Source organism: Carassius auratus, unplaced genomic scaffold (assembly GCF_003368295.1).
Source record: "Carassius auratus strain Wakin unplaced genomic scaffold, ASM336829v1 scaf_tig00036640, whole genome shotgun sequence".
Lineage (NCBI taxonomy): Eukaryota > Metazoa > Chordata > Actinopteri > Cypriniformes > Cyprinidae > Carassius > Carassius auratus.
In genome coordinates this window covers 148989-156883 of record NW_020526323.1, presented here as the reverse complement: position 1 = coordinate 156883, position 7895 = coordinate 148989, and the positions used below count along the sequence as shown (strand labels likewise).

The 7895-nt window shown below is 36.5% G+C and overlaps 1 long non-coding RNA gene across 1 annotated transcript; it reads right to left on the bottom strand.

Annotated features, from left to right (window-relative positions):
* Positions 1-4634: 4634 nt before the first annotated feature.
* LOC113082660 (uncharacterized) lies at positions 4635-5248 on the bottom strand. Its single transcript, XR_003282812.1, has 2 exons — positions 5067-5248; positions 4635-4901 (listed from the first exon to the last, which is right to left on the bottom strand). It is a non-coding gene; the product is annotated as an uncharacterized LOC113082660 (long non-coding RNA).
* Positions 5249-7895: the final 2647 nt, after the last annotated feature.

Here is a 7895-nt window from a genome sequence, read left to right as displayed (position 1 = left end):
ATGATCATGAGGAGATTCTCAGCCAATAACAAAAGAATCATCACTCTTGAACCACATCCATAAAAAACACAGAAGAACAGAAGCACACTCGAACGTTCAAATCAAGACACTGACTTCTGCTCCACTTGTTCACCACATCAGACCATGAGATCAGATCAATGACAGTCATTAAGGGAAATGAATCACATTATTTTTCACACATAAAACTGCAATACTTTATTTCATTTATATATGCTTGCGTTTATAATAATGCCAGAAACAGAAAGTAACACTGTACATAGTAAACTAAAATTGATTTTTTACATTGAAGAAATTAAACCGAGACTATAAAAACAATGTAGAATTACCATACTGTATTGCTAAGAAAACACTCATTTTATCAGGATACATTTTGACTTTTGACAGAGTAGGCTAGTTATGACGGTGCATTCATTATACAATTCTGTCTGGTTTTAAATTTCAATAGTCTTGATTCTCAAATCTGTTTCATACAGGTCCTATTTGGAAATATAATTCACATCCCATGATCAAATTAAAAATAAAGTGTGTGATGAGAGTCCGATTTTGTGTCTGTTCTTATGTTGTTCTCACTGTTGCTGTCAGTGTGGACTCACAGTGCTGTTATATTATGCTGTATATTGCTTCACCTGATGGAGACTTCATCGCTTCACTCCCAGGAACATCATCAATAGTGCTGTAGTAGATTATTTCATTAATGGGATCCTGTAGAGAAAGGGATCGTAATTTAAAAAAAATAATTCAGTGTAACCATGTGTGTTTTCTTTTTCCAGACTTGTCCTGGCTGGGATTCTAAATGTCTGACACTTCCTGGTTTTTGGCTTTGTTTTTTTTTCTATTTTTTTCATACTTTACTGATGGCAGGCATATGACAGATAACTCTGACCAAGAGCGTGCAGGCATTGTACATCAATGATTAACATGAAATGCAAGAAGGCAGGATCTATAGAGCCATCAAAGCAAAGCAAATAATGTAGAAAGCAAATCAATAAGAAAATGCCAAAACCTGGACATTTTAGCAATTTAACAATCCCAGCCAGGGGTCCATTCTTCATACATCTCTAACTCAGTTAGCTGGATTTGATTGTGGATGAATTGGCGTAATCTTGGATTTTTTTGTTTCTTTGAAGCTCACACTGGAGTTGCTGTCAGAGCAACAGGTCTGTATAAACTTAAACCTGCTCAGGAGCATCTTATTTCATGTGGATTATCGCATCTTTTGAATACTTAAAAATATGAGATCTAATCCCATTTACATGAAATAATAGAAGTGGCTGCCACCAATACTTTATTACAAGAATACCCTACTGATCCATGGACAATAATTGAAAATAATAATGTAAATATAATGAAAATAACATTAAAATGTTGTGTATAGCCTATTATTATAAGCTCAGCCAGTTTTACTTATTGAAAGATTTGTTGATAAAATTACAGTATTTTCCGCACTTTTTTTTCATAGTTTGGCTGGTCCTGCGACTTATAGTCAGGACTTATTTATCAAAATTAATTTGACATGAACCGAGAGAAAACCTCTGGCGGCTGGAGACGGTAATGTTTTCTCTTGGTTCTTGGTTCTAAATAAATGCGACTTATAGTCCAGTGCGATTTATGTTTTTTTTTCCTCGTCATGACGTATTTTTGGACTGATGCGACCTATACTCAGGTGCGACTTATAGTTCAAAAAATACGGGTACTACTTTATAATTATTTTGAAGTCTTATATAGTTCATTTATGTAAGACAGGATAGCAAATTAAACTGTGACAAATTATTCATACAATGACAAAATATATACAATGGACTACCAGTAAAACTGATGTGGTTTCAAGTATGGATATATTTGCCATTTTCACAGAACACAAGAACACAACGTAATCTCAACCTGCATCAATGTGCACACAATATTTAAATCAAATCCGCAAATTAGTTTTAAGAACAAAATTAGCTAAAGATCAGTTATCACGATTAAAAGATTTGCCATTTTTCAAGAACAGGCCCCAGGACATGCCTAAGAAAAATAGAATATAGGGTCACACTAAAATGTCTGGTCTACTTACATGTGGGATTTCATCATTTATAGTGCTGTATATCACAGGATCTTCAGGTTTAGAGAAGGTCTGCATTTCATACAATCACACACACACACACACACACACACACACACACACAAAAAAAACAGTAACATCAAGAAACCAGGTTTCTGACACACACAGCACAAATGAAGGGTTATTTATGAAACAGGCCTGTGTAAAATTAAAATGCCTCTGATGAGCTGGTTCTTTTAATAGATCATTCTTATGATCTCATCAGTTGCCATTTGACAATTGAAACGGACAGAATAAATATGGGTTATGACTCATTTCTTAACGATCCGTTTCTTGGTAAACAGTGAAAATAGCTACATAAGGAACGCTAGACAAAAACAACAGATGCTTTTCTTTTCTCACATTTGACTCTTAAACAGTCTCTAGATTGATCAGAATGAAAAGGCTGTGTTATCAAAGCAGACAGAGTCTTTTATACTAAAAATTAAGTGATAAAGCAAATAACAGGGGTTAAAGACACACCTTAAGAAAAAGTGCATTTATAATTAAAGTCAAATGTGTGTTTTACCTCGGTGCTCCTTTAGAGATGTTGAACCCTATATTATCATCCCAATCTTTTCATATCTTGCTTCTTATAAAGGACTCACCATGTCAGTGGTTCTGCTGCTGTTTCTCCCTCTGATGTGAGGTTTATCTTGTTCTTCATTTAAAAGAGGAAACAATAATATCTGTCATTAACTGCATATAGATTGAATCTGTGCTGTCAGAATAGCAGGGAATAAAATAAAAGTGTAGTGCAGCTCAAACTGACTGGGTCTCCGTCTCCATCTCCAGGTGAAAACACCGACCAGAATCAAGAACAGCAGAAGTGCTGCTAAAGCTGGAAGAAGCCACACAATCAGGAGTCCATTACTGTGGAAATAAAGAAACAAATGTAAACTTTTATATCCAAAGACCTCAAAAAAATAAATGTAATAAAAATATTTATTCATTTAAACTCTAGGGCTTTTCACACTGTGTTAACCGTGGGTTATCATGTTACAAGCTAAACCTAGCTTTCAGCCACAGGAGAATTAATAGTATCACATTTGGAAGCATGTTTGGCACCGTTCCTTTTTTAACCTGATGCATAATATAGACTTGCATAAGCAGTGGTTTCAGCATTTAAGAAGAAAAGAAATTGAATGATAACAGAAAACATGTGCTCCAACATATACCATGTAGTTTTTTAATAAGTCTAATTGACTTGATTAGCTGGATCAGGTGAGTTTAATTAGGCTTGAATCTAAACTGTGCAGGGCTGGAGTTTGACACCGTGATGTACAGTGTACCTGTAGAATGTCAGTTTATGAATACACAGAATTAATCATGAGTAAATTATGAGCAGTGTGAAAGGTAAACCAGATAACCCACGATTCAGATCATCCAGGGTTTACTGACTGAATATTTGAAGTGTGAAAAGCCCTTCTGTTTATGTATTTCAGCTTAAAGGATTTAGAATTAGGTTAAACTATAATTATTTTATTTTAAGCAATAGAAATGTAGTACTTTTGTGTCTCCTTCATGTCTTTTGTTTCATTATTATGTTTTTTGAGAATCCTTGTTTGATTTCTGCAAAGACAAAGGAAAGAATATCACCAGAACAACAAGGAAATGACTGTAAACCAGAGATAAATATAAAATAATTCACCAAAGATGATTAAAAAAGAAAGTAAATACTAATATACAATATATAATAATTACATACTAACTCTTTGTCACTGACAGTGCCTGTGGACAAAGTAAAAACAACAAAGTAAGGTTAGTTGTGTTTTATTTCATATGTAGTATCAAAACATTTATGATTTATTGAAAAAATGTGTACCTGGTTCTGCCTCCGTTACAGTGATGTGAACAGGATTCAGTGCATCACCTACAGTGCAGAAATACCAGCCAGAATGCAAAAGAGCACACTTTAAATTTAAATAAACATGATAATTCTCATGTTAATGGACTGATTTTTCAATGTATGACTGCTTACACATACTTTTATTTTCATTGTCTCTCTGAACAGTGATGTGAACAGGATTCATTGCATCTCCTACAGAGCAGCAGTACCAGCCAGAATCAGTCCGTCTCAGTCCAGTCATCAGCACAGTGAAGGATCTTCCCCCATCATCATCTCTGATCTGCACTGATGAATTCTGGGATGTGACAGTCCTCCCCACTGTGTAACATCTCTGATCTTTATATCTGCACCACTGTTTGACTTTATTCTGATATCCAGAACTGTAGAGACACTGAACCCTGATATCACCACCTTCATGTCCAGAGACACTGCTGCTCACCACAGATACATCAGGAGCTGGACACAGACACACACACACACACACACACACACACACACACACACACACACACACACACACACACATTTACTGGTGATTATAAAATATGAAATACACAAGGAATAAGAGAGATAGTTTAAAATTAAGAGGACTGAACATTAGAATGAGATTAAAACAATTACAAAATGTCTTACTAGACTGAATCTTCAGATAAGGCTCGTATATTGTATTCGATGCTTGTGCTCCAGTCTCCACAACACAATAATAAAGTCCATTGTGTTTGTTCTGCAGGTTTCTCATAGTCACAGTAAAGAGACTCTGATCAGGATGATCAATTACTGTCAGATTCTGCTCTGTTGTGTTTGTGTATGTTTTAGAGTTATTAATCTCTGAGTACCAGGATTTCTTCTGCTGTGTGTATTTCTTGTCATAATGACATGGGATGGTGACAGATCCTCCAGGATAAATAGTTAATACATGTTTTGACCTATCACTGCAGCTTTCAGCACCTAAACAAACAAACCATTATGTCCAACCATAAGTCACTTCAAATTTTTCCTTCACATAAAACTAATTAAAAACAACATTAACAGCTGAGCATAAATCCATCACTGTAAAATGCTAAACAGGATCTATTAGAAATGAACACAGCAATACATGTAGTGTACTCTCACCTAAAATGAGCCAAATCCAGATTGAAATGTAGAATGTGTTTGTCTTCACATATGCGTTCATTGTGTTTCTCTTCCTGTATCTTGAGTTGTTCTGTTCTTGAGTGTCTTGACTTCCCTCTTCACCTTATATAAAACCTTTCAAACGGATGAATGCTGTCACTGGGGCGGGACCTTTCAAAAAGTACTTATACAGTAAATAGCTCCAATCACTACCACTCTCCAATTAGACACGGGACATATATACGTGGCACCACTGCTCGGTATAAATAATACCTGCAGACTTCAGGTTGAAGACCAACTAAAAAGTAAGCAAGCGACTTGTAACCCAAGTGATATAACTATTTTAGCGTTTGAGTATGACGGCAAATCAATGCCAATAATAACCAAGCATAGAACTGATGCTTGCGCGTGTGGTAAATCCCTTCTGTGAGAGGAAAACTCAATCGGACGCAGTGTTGCCAGATTGGGAATGTCCAAGTATCGTACCAGAAGTTCAAAATTATCATATTTGGAAGAAAAGTATCGTACACAAGTCAAAAGAGTTATCTATTCTAAACCCACAACATTTTGACACAACCTGCAAATTACCACAATAGATAAAAAGGCGTATTGTTGGACAGAAGCAGTGAGACAAAATACTATCTCATTATTTTCAGTGACTGTCTGCGTCGTGGCACATATTAAATCATATTAAAAGGATTTTTAACACTTGCTTTGTCCCGTCCAGTGAAGAAGGAATTTAGCTGTTGCTGCGTGGTGCAGTTAACTCCACATCTGAGCCGCTGTCATCGGAAACCTTCGTGTTGCCAGATGTTGAAGAAGTTCTTGCTGTCTTGGACCGCAACTAGTGCTCGTTGGCTTTAAAGCAGGGCACTCTTCTGCATTTTTAACACATCCTGAGGTGCACACGAATGCATTAAGAGTGTCTGTAATGAGCCGATTTCGTGTATGAATAAAGAAGCCCTATGACTGCTACTACCATCATTAAAATTTTCAGAACATTCTGAAATTATTATAAATTATTGATTATACATCGTACAAATACGATAGTTATCGTACGTCTGGCAACACTGATCGGACGCGAGGAAACGGGAGCCCGCGAGCTAATTTCAAACTCCCGCACATGTGACATGTCCGCGGGGTTTAACCAGACGGTTACACGAGTTCCACCAATCAGAAGCATCACTGTGGGATTATGGGATTGTTCAGGATTGTGGGTAATAAAGGATTTAGCCAAGACATCGTGAATAAAAGGCATTTATCTCAAAACAAGTTTAGTGCCCCACGTTTATATGAGCATATACTATCGCTTAGTACAGTCGTAGCTGGTTTTAAGTTTACCATGTATGGTTGAGTTTTTATGGCTTATACCCCTTGTACCCCTTTTGCAACTGTCAATGCAAAAATTTTATTGAATTTTTACTTCCGGCACCAGCTGTGGGCGGGACTGTGATGCTCTATAGAGTGCAGAAGTTATGACGCCACTTTGTAGGCCAAAACGGGGAAGTGAGTTAGCGTTTTAGCACTACCGTTTCCCTCCTTAGACAGTAAAAGAAATGGACACAGCGCAACCCAAGGGATTCAACGGAGACAAGTGAAGTCAATTAGATGCACTAACTTCCTGGGGGTCGGGCGTACTGCGCAGACTCAAACTGAACTTGATGACGTAGATGTCACGTGAGCAGCCTGTAAGCAATGTTCCCTCTAATTTTTTTCAGCACTGAGCAAATTATTTTTTTTCTGAGCGCACATTTCAGTACTGTGAGCAATTCGCTATCGCACGACCTGCCGAAAATGACTACGAGCCTGCGTTAGCCAAAGAGATGACAGCAAATGCATCAATATATTTACAAGGTTGATATTTATTCAATATCCTTTATAATGGTAGGACTTTGGGAAGATTTTAATGATGGTGTTTTACCAGTCAGTTTAGTTGAACTTAAAAGATCTTTGGTTGATTAGGTTTCAATAAGGTTTAGAGAGGTTATTATGACTGGTTCACTGGTTATTATGACTGATAATGATATATAAAAAAATAAAAGTATCCAAGATATTTAGTCATTTCTCAGCAGGTAAAACATTTAAGTGGAACTTCATTGAAAGAAAAATGCGAATGCAGTGCTTGACAATAATAGGCCTATTAAATTGACATGGTGTAAATTTTCCTAAAGGTAGCCTATATAAACAATTTAATAACTGCAACAAACTAGTGCAACACACTAGGTAACAAAACATGTTATTTGAATGTCATTGAGGACGATAGGCCTATCTGGCTATGTGGCTCATCTTGTCTGCAGGCCTATAGAAGACACATCTCTCCAAAGAACAGCATCTGAAAAACAGGTTAACCAAAAGAGAAACATCATTTCTCTTCAAAACACAAAATCATTTTTACATTAAACAACTGCAAATATACTAAAACAGAATTAACCTACATGATTCAATGACTAAACATAATTATGTCAAAATGTTGTTGCAGTAATCAAGATCACTTTGATCTATATTAGGCCTAATAGGTCTAATTGAAAATATTGGAAATAAATTTCTACCTCAAATCTTCTCTCATCTGTCTTTGTCCCCTTTCCAGTGGTTGTAGACCTTGTCAAGGTCTATAGGACCCTCTTTTTGCCTTGATTTAATTCTCATCAGTTGATCCAAATGGAAAACTTCAAGGCGGTTGTGCGATTTTGTCTTAATGGCATTCGTTAGACTGAAACCGCGTTCACAGTCGGCGCTGGATGCTTGGAATGTGCCACAAATGTCAAGAAGTTTTGCCAGATCTGGAAAATGCTCACTTCACGAGTTCACCCTTACATCTAATCTGAAGGC